We start from the raw sequence: 14,369 nt of genomic DNA, 5'->3' as shown, positions 1-14,369 counted from the left end.
ACTTAATAAACACAAAAATTCATTTAAAGTGCTATTTAGAGAATACATCACCTTGAATCTTATCTCTTCCATTCAAAAAGATTACATAGAAAAAGTATCTTGACAAACTCTTAATGACTAAATCCTGAAGGTTTATTTTGTAATTATTTATCTGAAGTTGTTCTTTTGTATATATATATGGATATATATATTTAGGCAAAGGAAGCATGTAATATATGGATATTATTTTTTCTTCTACAAACACAACAGGCAAAGCATGCTTGCTTAGGAAGCAACTAAATTCCAACTCAAAACTTTGGTATTGTTACCATGTTTTCAGTTTCAATTTTTTAAAAATATTCCCCCCTTTTAAAAACTGTTTGAACTACCTAGAACTGCATTAATAAATATTTATTGAATGTGTTAAATGAAAAAAAAAAAAAAAAAAGAGTACTGGAGTGGGGTGCCATTGCAACCAGGAATCAACTCTTTTAAAAGATGAATCCTCTTTAGTCTGGCTGCTGGAATATAACTAACCAATATTTAACCCACTTATCGCTACTCAAATGCTTAATTAATTTTTTAAAATGTGTATGGGATTTAAAACTCTCACTTCATAGGGCCAGGATGCAAATCGAAAGGGCTTACTTATTCGTTCATTCATGATTCAAAAATTGATCACAGGCTACTTGCTAAACTCTGTATTAGCCCTAAGGACACAAAAAGGACTAAGAGAGAAACTACCCTAAAAAGGAATAAATAAGATGCTGGGATAGAATATAATAAGGAGAAGCTACTTGCACGAAGAGGAAAACAACATTCTTTGTTGCAACTTTTGTTCTCCTCCTGCCAATCTCCACATAACAACCAATGACGATGTTATACCCTGGGAAACTGGAGCATGTCACTTTCCTACTTCAAATCCATTAAGTGCGCTCCTTTATATTGAGGACAAAACCAAGCTCTCCAACAAAATGTGGCCTATCATTCCAACCCCATCTCATGTCCTTCTCTTCTGTGTTTGCTGTGCTCACCACACTGGTCTTTTTTTTTTTTTTTTTAATAGCTTCTTCAAATAAGCCAAGCTGTTTTCTATCTCCCAACCTCTGGATATGTAGCTCTCTCTACCTTGAATGTTTCTGCCTTCATCTCCATGAAGCTAGCGACTTCTTATCCGTCAAATGTCAGCCTAAATGTCACCCACCAGCAAGACCTTCTCTGTTTACCCTGTCCAAAGCATGTCCACTGCTAGTTCTGTATGGTATCAAAATATATTTCAAGCCTTCAATTAATAAAGCAGTTTGATATGAGAATAAATGAATGAAACCTAAGAAACATAAGACATAAACTCTAATGCACAAGGGAATTTACTGTAAAGATGGAAAAGTGAGATTTCAAAATGCTGGGGAAAAGAGGCTAGTGAATAAAAGTGAGTAGTGATGGCACAACTCGTCTGTATACATTGAGACAAAAACACAGCTGGGATCTTACTCCTTATACCCAATTCTGATATATCAAATATGAACTGTAAAAAATAACTCAAAAAATATCCGTAAAAGCATGTTAACTAAATGCTAATCTAAGACAGAGGCTTTTCTAAAACGACTATGAAATCTAGAAACTATATGGGGAAGAATTAGTCAAGTTCTCTAGGAAGCAATGTAACTTTGGAATGAAAAAAAAAAGGAAAATAATGACAGAAACTGAAATTTAAATGAAAGGCTAAGTTTCAAAACAGGGGAAACAAATTCAAAGAACTCTTTTCCTTAACTTAGATAGAACTGATATAAATGAATATTTTTAAAAATAGCTCAATAGAAAAGTGTGCAAAGGATAGAAAGAGTTCATAAACAAAGCAAATTCAAAAGATAATAAACATGTGGAAAGATGCTCTAATTCACACATATTTAAAGAAATGCACATCAAAATGGCAAGAAAACTTTTTTTTTTTCCCCTTATCAAACCAGTACAAGACTTTTCAGATGCTGGGAGGGATATGAAGAAACTAATACTCTGGCTTCCCAGGTGGCTGTAGTGTCTACAATCTGCCTGCCAGTGCAGGAGATGCAAGAGCTGTAGGTTTGATCCCTGGGTCAGGAAGATCCCCTGGAGTAGGAAATGGCAACCCACTCCAGTATTCTTGCCTGGAAAATCTCATGGACGGAGGAGCCTGGTGGCTACCATCCGCGGGGGTCACAGAGTTTGACACAACTGAGCACAGGCACACAACACTCTCATTCACTTTTAAGGAATGCTATGCTAAGTCACTTCAGTCGTGTCCGACTCTGTGGGACCCCATAGACGGAAGCCCACCAGGCTCCCCCATCCCTGGGATTCTCAAGAACACTCAAGAACGGATTCTCCCCCGCCCCAAGAACACTGGAGTGGGTTGCCATTTCCTTCTCCAGTGCATGAAAGTGAAAAGTGAAAGTGAAGTCGCTCAGTCATGTCCGACTCTTAGTGACCCCGTGGACTGCAGCCTACCAGGCTCCTCCATCCATGGGATTTTCCAGGCAAGAGTACTGGAGTGGGGTGCCATTGCCTTCTCCGACTTTTAAGGAAAGGAGGGTGCAAATTGATACAGTTTCTTACTGCAGATAAGTTTGATAAATACCAAAATTTAAAAGGCACATATCCTTTCACATAGCAAAAAATTTAGATATGGTTATACCTGCAAGGAGATCCAGTCCATTCTAAAGGAGATCAGTCCTGGGTGTTGTTTGGAAGGACTGATGCTAAAGCTGAAACTCCAATGCTTTGGCCACCTTATGCAAAGAGTTGGCTCATTGGAAAAGACTCTGATGCTGGGAGGGATTGGGGGCAGGAGGAGAAGGGGACGACAGAGGATGAGATGGCTGGATGGCATCACCGACTCGATGGATGTGAGTTTGAGTGAACTCCGGGAGATGGTGATGGACAGGGAGGCCTGGCGTGCTGCGATTCATGGGGTCGCAAAGAGTTGGACATGACTGAGCGACTGAACTGAACTGAACTGGTGTCACTTGTATCTCAATACAACTGGAAGAAAATAAATTATCCATCATTCACATGATGCAATATTCTTTTATTTTTAATTGAAGGATAATTGCTTTACAATATTGCCTTGGTTTCTACCAACCATCATCATGAAACAGCCATGGGTTTACCCATGTCCCCTCCCTCTTGGACATCCCTCCCACCTCCCTCCCCAGATGAAGCAATATTGTGCAGAGATTAACAAGAATATGGGTGTTCTGGACATGCCAATGGGGAAAGACTTTTAATATATTAATTTTTAATATTTTAATTTTTAATTAATAATTACTTTTATTTAATTATTAATTCTCTTTTGTTATTGAAAGCATTCTGTAGAGGAGAATGATCCCTTTTGTATAATTTTTGGCATTGACACATAAGTGGGTAAGTGCATCTTTTTCTGGAAGGAATCATAGGAAACTATGCTTTTTACCTTTGAAGAGAGAAAATGGGATGGGAAGGGAAGGAACAAGATTCTCCATTTTCGTGTTTTCTGGAGTAAAGCTGAAGGACTTGAAAAGTTTCACCTTGGATTTATATTATTTTTTAACACTTTTAAAAAATTTGGCACTCAACTGTTTGTAATGAATTACGGCCTCAGTTCCGAATGCCCCTTTCATTTCGTGTGCTGTGCTAAACAACAGGATCCCTTTAAGCATTTCTCCTTTAAAGTGAGCAGGATGTGAAAACTTTCTTAATTGAGTGCACTGGAGGGATGCCGCAGGAGAGAGTAGGCTTTCCTGTCATTTCCAGGGTTGGAGGTGGGTGTGGGGACTAGAGCCTGCCCAGCCATGGCCCAGAGCACTGTCCCTCTGCAGCCCTGCAGCCTTAGCCTATGTAGAATAACCTTCCCTTAAAACTCAAAAACTTGAGCCCCGCCACATATTCTAAAGGGCTCCTCCCTAAGCCAGGGCCCCAGACCATCCACCCTCGTGACACATGCCCCCTCCTGCGTTCCAGGAGGTAGGAAAGCTTGTCCAGTGAGGCCAGAACAGCTCTGGCCTGCCCCAGTCAGCCAACTTCTCTGCCCTCCCATCGCAGAGCCGTACTGCTATGGACTGAATTTCCTCCCGCCTAAAATTCACATACATAGTTCTAACCCCCAGTGGGATGGTAGGTGGAAATGGGGCCTGTCCCCAATAAGAGCTCCTTTGTGAAGCAGTGAGTGCCCCTTCCTGAGAGGCTTGACAAAAGCTGAAGAGTCATGGATCAGGGATGTTAGAGAAATTATTCCTACATGAGGAAGAAACTGGGACTAGAAGATCTTTAATCTAGATAAAAAAGCATCTTTCTTTCTTGTTTTTGTTTGTTTGTTTGTTTGTTTTGAGTATAACTGCCTTACAATGTTGTATTAGTTTCTGCTGCACCACAATGTGAATCAGCGGTAAGTATAGATACATCCCTTCCCTCTTGAGTCTCCCTCCCACCCCACCCCTCCAAAAAAGTATATTTTAACAGAAGTAACATTCATCTAGAGACAGAAAAACCTGGGTTCACATTCTGGCTCCTCCACTTACAAGCTGTGTGATCTTGGATAACCAATTTAACTTTTTGAGCCTCAGTTCCTTGATTTATAAAATAGCAATAATTGTTCCCAATTTGTAAGGTTGTCATCTGGATTAGATGTTAACAGACACAAAGTGGCTTGGACAGTATCTGACCTAATATCAACATTCAGAGGTCCAACTCTAGGATTCTCTAACCCCAGGGTGTCTCAGCAGCAGTTCTCGGAGTGTGGTCCCTGGACCAAGAACACAAGCATCAGGAACTCATTAGAAATGCAAGCTCTCCATCCCACCTCACACCTACTGAGTCAGAAACTGGGATTGGGCCCCAGAAATCTAAGGTTTAACTAGCTCTCCAGGTGATGCTTATTACACTAAAGACTTTGAACGACTTTGAAAAGCAGTTCTCTAAGCAACAGTCTTGTCTCTGAAACATAAGAATGGGAAATCTCTCCAAAACTTGAAAAGTTCTCTTTTTTCCACCATAAAATAAAATTAGTGCTGAAATCTTGATCCAAATGACTTTTAAAAGGCAATTGCCTTTGTAAGCAGGTTTCGCAGGCAGGAGTCATCTGCATTCTGGAGTAAACATGTCAGTATGACCTGGGCTTGGCAAGCATGCCCTCAGCCAAAAAGCACTGATCAATTGACTTACTTTGGTTACACCATGTAAACCAGTAATTTGACCAATCATGAACTACACAGTTGAGCTGATTTTCCACACTCATAAAGGGGGTAAGTCAGCAGAATAGTTGGAAAAGAATTTCTTAAACTGTGATGCTTCTCTAGACGGGAAGTCACCTCGAGGGTAAGTAACAAGAATTCTCAGTGGAGTGCACATTAACTTTTTCTCTGCCTGAACAAGTCCCAGAATTCAGTGATGTGTTTGTCATATACATAAACCTGGACAAAGAATCAGGTTAAAGTAATTTTTAAACAGTTCTGACTCGATGGACGTGAGTCTGGGTGAACTCCGGGAGTTGGTGATGGACAGGGAGGCCTGGCGTGCTGCGATTCATGGGGTCGCAAAGAGTCGGACACGACTGAGCAACTGAACTGAACTGAAACTCATTTTATAAACAGAGGGGATCTTTTAATATACAGAACCTAGGATAATTCCATCAAAATAATCCATTTTTTCTTGAATTTGAAATGTTTCTCACGATTTTTAGGAATGAATGCAAAGATAAGTATTCACTTTTCAAAGTTCTGAGACTATCTTGAGAATTTTGTTTAAACAGTCAGGCAGAAAGCTTCATCTACACAAAGCAATAGCACCCAAATTCCTTGGGCACATTTGCTTTTGAAAGGAATATCCTTTACTGTGCATCCAACTGTGGCTTTTACCAAGCAGTTTAAAATCTATTTATGTACTGAGAACGTCTAGGCTCCTTAAGCTGGGAGAGGGGAGTATTCAAAAAGTATTCTGACCTTGAGGAAAGGAAGAGTTGGAGGGGAGAAAAGACTGCATTCAAAATAGGTATTTTAGGGACTTCCCTGGGGGTCCCGGGGTTAAGACTGTGCTTCCAATGCAGAGGGATGACTGGTTTGCTCCCTGGTTGGGTAATTAAGATCTCACCTGCCACTCAAACAAAATTGGTATTTTAGCCTCTTTCCATGCTGACACTGCTCTCACAAACATGGTGAATGTTTCTAAAACCCACCAGACTTTCTATAAGAAGTGTGGCAAGCACCAACCGCATGAAGTGACACACGCCAGGAAGGGCAAGGATTCTCTGCCTGCCTAGGAAAAGCGGCATTATGCCAGGAAGCAGAGTGACTACAGCGGCGAGACTAAGCCGATTTTCCGGAAAAAGGCTAAAACTACAAAGAAGATTGTGCTGCAGCTCGAACGCACGAAGCCCAACTACAAGAGAATGTTGGCTAAAAAGAGGTACAAGCATTTTGAGCTGGGAGGAGATAAGAAGAGAAAGAGGCAAATGATCCCGTTCTGAGCTTCACAGTTTTATTATGAACACAGTAGAAGTTTGAGATTGTTTACCTAAAAAAAAAAAAATATATACTGTGATATACTGACATGGAGAACAGACTTGTGGTTGCCAAGGGGGAGAGGATTGGGGGGCGGATGGAGGGGAAGTTGGGATTAGCAGATGCAAGCTATTATATATAGGATGGATAAACACAAGTCCTACTGCATAACACAGGGCACTATATTCAATATCCTGTGATAAACCTTAATGGAAAAGAATATTAAAAAAAGAATATATATATGTGTGTGTATAAATTAGCAAAACATTGTAAATCAACTATACTTCAATTTTTCTAATGGAAAAAAATAAATTAGTATACTGTGATACATACTTTTTTCCAAAAAGAAAGGAGGAGAATGGGGCAACAGAGGATGAGATGGATGGATGGCATCACTGACTCAATGGACATGAGTTTAAGCAAACTCCGGGAGACAGTGAAGGACAGGGAGGCCTGGCATGCTGCAGTCCGTGGGGTCACAAAGAGTTGGACAGGACTTAGCGACTGAACAACAAAACTGAATATAGTTCAATGCCAAGCTATTTTTGGAGTCATTAAGACAAATAGAAAGGAGAGAGTTTCTTGAATGATGCTAGAAAGGAAGGCTTCTTGGAGGAGATGGGACATGAAATAAAATGTATATTTTAAGGCAGGCAAGAACATTTAAACAAAATTCTGCCTTTCTGTTCCATTTGGGCCTCTTCCCTTCCTCCCTAATGTGCAGTGTGGGTCTATCTGCATTACAAGTTAACCAGAGCTCCTCAAAGATGGAAATTCCTACTCGAACTTAAACATCAATTTTTTTTCTTCTTTCTTCTGATGCTAGCAACATAACTTCCCAAAAGATTCACATTCCTTCCCAAGTCTGTAGGCAGTCGTAGGAACTTACTGCTCAATTTGTACATGTTTACCTGGACTATGTATTTTTGGTGAATGTTATATATCAGTCTATCATTTTGATGTACGATCCTTTGTCTCAAGAATGTATATGACCTTGCCTTCAACTTCTAACAGGTCTCAGAGCTTCTGAGAGTCTGTCTCCTGGGTTCTAATCCTCAGTTTGGCCCAAATAAAATCCTCTTTTTTCTTCTTAATGTGACTTTTAATTGAATATTTGTCAACATACACATAATGAATGTCAAAGAACTGGTAAGTTTTAATGCTGGGATGTGGGCGTCCCTTGTAGCTCAGCAGTAATGAATCTGCCTGCCAATGCAGGAGACTCAAATTCAGTTCCTGGGTCATGAAGATCCCCTGCAGAAGGAAACAGCAACCCACTCCAGTCTTCTTGCCTGGGAAATCCAAGGAACCGAGGAGCCTGAAAGGCTACAGTCCATGGGGTCAGACACGATTTAGCAACTAAAGAACAACAATGCTGGGATGTACTCACTTGTCACTGGCCGTTAAAGAGTGTTATTCTTGCCATTAAGATTTTGCTTGAAATGGTTCCCACATTCTGCCTATTCAAATCCTACCCATTTCAAAGTCCATCTTCTTTTCTTCTTTCAACAAGAATCTATAACATCCTTAAAATAAGAAGGGACCTTGTGCTTCTTACCTTTGGGGACAATAAGAAGAGAAGATCTGAAGTAGAAAACCCCAAGGGATAGAGCATATGGTTGTGGTTTCCAAAGTAGAGTCACATGCATGTTGGCCCATCACTTTATACCTCATCTTATTTCAACACTGATCCCAGGAGAGAGATATGACCACCCACCTTGGCCTCCATACCTTTGACAGATTACTGTACCCATGTCATAAAGCTGTTCTGAAGATTAAAGGAGGTTTGGCATTTCAAGTAATGGAACAAGCAAACATTCAGTACCTCTTAGTTACTACTATTTAATTTCTAGTAGGGGAAGTACTCCAGTGTTCTTGCCTGGAGAATCCCAGGGACAGGGGAGCCTGGTGGGCTGCCGTCTATGGGGTCACACAGAGTCGGACATGACTGAAGCAACTTAGCAGCAGCAGGGGAAGTAAGGGCCAATCAATCAAAAATATTAAGTAACTTGCCCAGTCATGCCAGGGATACCACACACTTACGGATAATTCCTATGCTAATGTCTTGCCTTGAGAATTCCCAGACCAAGAGGAAAATGTCAGATACTCAATCTACCTGATATATAGACTCTGTGGTTGCAACTTCTTGAGGGAGATTCTCCCACCCCTCTCCCACTACCAACTGCAAATTTTATACCCTGAGACCAGACTGTTATCTGTATTGGTGGGATTTTTTTCCCTACCCTCTTTTACTTAGAGAATAGCCTCTTAAGGATTCTAGCATAAGCCCCAAACCTCTAATTCTCTCTCTCTGTGAGCATTAAAACTCAATGCCTTGAAGTAATGGGAAACAATCCTACTTTTACCCACCACTATCTGGGTAGTCTTAGTATGGGCTTTAATTTCTGTCATTCAGATCAGTAGATCTCTCAGCTGTGCATTTACAAGGACATGCCATACTATAATGTTCTCATTGCTTTTTTTTTTTTTTAATTCAGTATATCTAGGTTATCTAGCAGCATATTAAACATGTCTAGCAGAAGGATTTTCTGGTTATTTTAGTTTGCCAGAACTAAGATTTCTATCATAGTTTTTCTTTTTTACTGACAATGAAATTATTAATAGTTCTGTTGATCTTTACATTCCCAGTTCTTATCTAAAGGAGCATTTTATATAGTTTTAAATTCCTGAAAATAGGCTCATGTTTTAGAGATGAAAGTTTATTAAAAACCTAGAGGTGGGGGAATAATAAGGGGGAAAAAAAAACCTAAAGGAAACTGTGACATAGATCATAAAACAACTGCCCAGAAAAATGTAATGACAAACTATAAGCCTAAAAAGTTTTACTAATGATCAGGTGTCCCACTACTACAGAAACAAGCCTTATTTTTAAAAATGACAAGGAAAAGCACAATTTAAAAATTCTCCTGGGAACTTCCCTCATGGTCCAGTGGTGAAGACTTGACCTTCCAAAGCAAGGGGCATGGGTTCAATCCCTGGTCAGGGAAATGAGATCCCACATGCCTCATGGCCAAAAATACCAAAACATAAAACAGAAACAATATTGTAACAAATTCAATGAAGACTTTAAAAATGGTCCTCATAAAAAATAATCTTTAAAAAATAAAAATTCACCTGCAAAGACATATCCTATGATATGCTCTGTTAAGGCCTGCATTGTGTCTTCCTGTAATTCAGATGTTGTAATCCTAACCCCCAGTGCCACAGAATTTGACTTATTTGGAATTAGATCTTGAAAGAGGTAATTAAGTTAAAATGAGGTCACTAGGGTTAGTCCTAATCCAATTATGACTGGCCTCCTTAAAAGAAGAAAAAATTAGGGCACACACACCCAAGGGACGGCCAGGTGGAGACAGAGGGAGAAGACACCACATACAACCCAAAGAGAGAAGAATCCTCAGAAGAAACCAGCCCTGCAGACACCTTGATCTTGGACTTTGAGCCTCCAGAATTATGAGAAAATAAATTTCTGTTGTTTAAGTCACCAGGCCTGTGGTACTTTCTTGTGGCAGCCCTAGCAAATGAATGCAATTCCTATTCTTTCTTAATAATATATACAAACTACTTAAAATATATACCCCTTTGTGTCCTGCTATTTAGGGGGCAGGGTGGAAGGGAGAGTCAAGAGGGAAGGGATGTATGTATACATACAGCTGATTCACTTTGTTGTACAGCAGAGACTAATACAATGTTGTAAAACAATCATACTCCCATAATAGAAAATATAAATAAATAAAAGATATCTAATTTGAGATCTCAAATATTCTTTACCAAAAGATCAAATATTTCAATTAGTACTATATTTGATCAACATGTAAAACAGCTCACTCTTCAGAATGGTTAAATATACATGTTTACCAACACTACAACCAACCACAGAAAGAATCAACATCAGAAAGCTGAAGAATCTTAGCAATCTATTTGGAATACGTACTCAACAAAACCTACACTGACCAAATACACTAACTACTTTACCTTGATCTGGGCCACTCAAGCCCAATGTGGAGCACAGCATTTGTGAACGGACTTTGCACACTCATGTCAGCTGAAGCAAAATCTCTGTACTCACTACCAAACTAGATCTGCAGCTTAAAAACGTCTAATTTTAGGCTTCCCTGGTGGTTCAGTGGTTATGAATCCTCCTGCCAGTACAGGGGACTCGGGCTCAATCCCCGATCTGGGAAGACCGCCCCCCCACCCCGCCCCCATGGCACAGAGCAACTAATCTCAAGCGACACAATTACTAAGCCAGGGCTCCAAAGCCCGTGAGCCACAACTACTGAAGCCCTCGGGCCCAGAGCCGGCTCCACAACTAGAGAAGCCACCACAGTGAGAAGCCCTGCACACAGCAATGAAGACTCACCACAGCCAATATATAAATAAATACATCTTTTAAAAAAAGTTGAATTTCACCCATGTCTGCTATGGTTAGGGGAAAACAAAAGGCTGCCTGTCACTCTCTGTATCAAGTCCCAATGGTTGCCTCATGATTTTCCCTCCTTCTAGTCTTCTAATTCCTTACAGAACTTCTTCCCCTACCTGCCTACTGCATATGCTACAGTTCCTCATAGCTTGGGCTGGGCCCTCCCTTGTCACTCTACATTCTCACTTGAGTTTATCTCAACCTGTCCCATAATTTTAAATTTCATCTATATGCTAGGAGCTTTCAGACTTATTTCTCCAGTTCTTAGAAACTCTCTTCTAAGCTCCAGACCTGTATATTCAATAGCCTGTCTGATATCTGTCTCAGAGATGTCAGAGACAGGGCAGGCAACATACCTGAAACCCTACTAGGGATCTGCACTTGCCCAAATGTGCTCCTCCACTAATCATATGTATCTTGGAAAATGGCACCTCATTCACTCAGTTGTCCATGCCAGAAACCTGGAAGTGCTTCCTGACACTACTTTTTCAATGACCCTTGTATCCAGTTCATTAGCAAAAGAAGTGAAAGTGAAAGTCACTCAGTCGTGTCCAACTCTTTGCGACCCCATGGACTATACAGTCCATGGAATTCTCCAGGCCGGAACACTGGAGTGGGTGGCCTTTCCCTTCTCCAGGGGATCTTCCCAACCCAGGGATCAAACCCAGATCTCCTATACTTCTGGCAGATTCTTTACCAGCTGAACCACAAGATTACACACACACACAGACACACACATACACATGTGGAAATGGAGAAAAGTGAAGAGATTATATTTATATATATCTACCACCACCTGCCTGTTTGCCTGCTAAGTCACTTCAGTCATGTCCAGCTCTTTGCAACTCTAAGGATGACAGCCCACCAGGCTCCTATATCCACAGGATTCTCCAGGCAAGAACACTGGAGTGGGTTGCCACGCCTTTCTCCAGGGCATCTTCCCTACTAGCGTCTCTTATGTCTCCTGCATTGGCAGGTGGGTTCTTTACCACTAACGCCACCTCCATCACCTTAAACCTATTCCTAGCTATTTATCATGTTACTCGGACAGTAGTTTTCTATGTATTCTACCCACATCCTCTCAAGCACTATCTAATCCATTCTCCACAAGGTAGCCAAGACAATCTTTAAAACCACAAAACAATTCTCTTTCATAGACACCTATTCAATGATACATATACATCACTTCAAACTTTCAGTTACATTGCACCTAAGATAAAATCCAAACTCCTTAACCTACTTTATGTCAAAAGAAGTCTCATGGACACATGCATTAGAAAAAGGATTTCCTTAGAAAAATACTTGCAAAACTTTACAAGTGAGTTAAGGCTTTAGTAGGACTGGTTCATCAAACACTCTTCCCCGCACCCAAGGTTATAAGGTTTACAGTCAGCTGATTCATGACTGAAGAGCAGTTTTCTCATACGACTTCGATATTCCCCCAAATTCTTGCGTATTTTCAGACTTGCAAAAGTCAGCCACGCAAACGTCATTAATTGAGTTGTTTTTGTTAGGGAATCAATAACATGGGAAACATTGAAGGTTTCATTCACTTTGGAGACCTACAGAGAGTGTGACACAGATTTTGTTTGGTTACCTCAGAGTGCAGCTGTTTTGTTTTTTTCTAACTGTGACATCTATACTTACATGGAAACAGGGCAAGGCACCAGTTTTGCTTTACATGGGCATGACTGGGCTATTTCTTATGTCTTCAAGCCTCAACTTATGCTACTCTCCCCATCACTTTTTACATTCCAGCATACTGGAATTCCAGCAATATGACTTTCAGGTTCACAAAGCTCTTCCCCAGAATACTGTCCCTTCTGTCTCGCATACACTCCACGTGAGCCTTTACCTAGCCAAATTTTACTCTTCTTCCCAGTGGCAACCTAAATATCACTTCCTTCAAATTCCACTCTAAATCAGGCTCTCATGTTATTCAATGATAGTGTTCTGCACTGTCAGTTAGGATGCTGTTGATTGCCAGTAACTGAAACACCAACTCAAATGTGTTGCTAGGGTCTTTAAGGCCAGGAGGGTTTGGGCAAGAATAATAACATTCATCACTAAGTTTACTTTTGTCTAATGCTCACTTTATAAACCATAAAATGTATTAAACAGTATTTCCTGAAAATACAATGCAGAATCCACTAACCGTATGCGCCTATTGAACACTTGAAACTAAGGAATGGCTAATGCAACTAAGGAACTGAACTTTAAATTTTGTTTATTTTTAATTAACTTAAAATTTTAACTTTAAACTGATAATTCATTCAGTTACTGGAAAACTTATAAATTTGTTTGGAAAATTCAAGTATGTGGATCATTTTTTTTTTTTGGCTGTGCTGTGGGGCTTGCAGGATCTTAGTTCTCTGACCAGAGATTGAATCGGGGCCCCAGCAAAGAAAACATCAAGTCTTAACCACTGGACTGCCATGGAATTCCCTGGATCTATTTTCTTTTCAATGCCAAATTTTATGAAATTTAAGTACAGGTCCAATAGTTCCAATTAAAATTAAGCAACTGAATTAAGTATATAAGTGTAAAATACATACTGCATTTACAAGACTTACTATGAAAAATAATGTGAACTATCTCAATTTTATATTGATTATACATTGAAGCTATATTTTTTATATATTGGGTAAAACAGTATTATTAAACTAAATTCATCTACTTCTTTTTATTTATTTAATGTGGTTACTAGAAAAATTTACGGAGAAGGCAATGGCACACCACTCCAGTACTCTTGCCTGGAAAATCCCATGGACGGAGGAGCCTGGTAGGCCGCAGTCAATAGGGTCGCTGAGTCGGACATGACTGAGCGACTTCACTTTCATTTTTCACTTTTATGCATTGGAGAAGGAAATGGCAACCCACTCCAGTGTTCTTGCCTGGAGAATCCCAGGGACGGGGGAGCCTGGTTGGCTGCCATCTATGGGGTCACACGGAGTCGGACACGACTGAAGCGACTTAGCAGCAGCGGAAAAATTTAAATTACCTACATACCCAGTATTATGTCTATATTGGACGACTAATCAAAACATAAATTTAATGAAGTTTCCACTTAAAGGTTTTGAGGGAGGTGGGAGGAAATGCAAATATCAAACTAGTATTTTTTTTTTAAAGATAGATGTGTAACATGCTGAAGCTGGATTGGAGTTTGGGATCAAGAGTGGATGACATACTGGATAAAACAGGAATTTATTCCAGGAAAGTGAGGCTATTGGTTTGGTCTAGAATGGAGGTTGTGGAGATGAAGCCCATACACATAAGAGGCACTAGGTAAAATTGACGGTGTTACAAATCTATTTAATCAGTTTCTTTTCTTGTTCACTCAAAACAGTGATTACAAGCTAATCTAATTACATTCTATAATTTAATGTAAACACTAATTAAAATGTCCTTAGTAAAATTCTATAATCAAAACGTTGATT

At 40.0% G+C, this 14,369-nt stretch overlaps 1 pseudogene; it reads left to right on the top strand.

The window, feature by feature from the left end:
* Positions 1-5,912: 5,912 nt before the first annotated feature.
* LOC112441569 (large ribosomal subunit protein eL42-like) lies at positions 5,913-6,454 on the top strand (annotated as a pseudogene).
* Positions 6,455-14,369: the final 7,915 nt, after the last annotated feature.

This window comes from Bos taurus, chromosome 15, assembly GCF_002263795.3.
Source record: "Bos taurus isolate L1 Dominette 01449 registration number 42190680 breed Hereford chromosome 15, ARS-UCD2.0, whole genome shotgun sequence".
Taxonomy (NCBI): Eukaryota; Metazoa; Chordata; class Mammalia; order Artiodactyla; family Bovidae; genus Bos; species Bos taurus.
The sequence above is the reverse complement of the archived record's forward strand: the minus strand, read 5'-3'. Positions and strand labels throughout refer to the sequence as shown.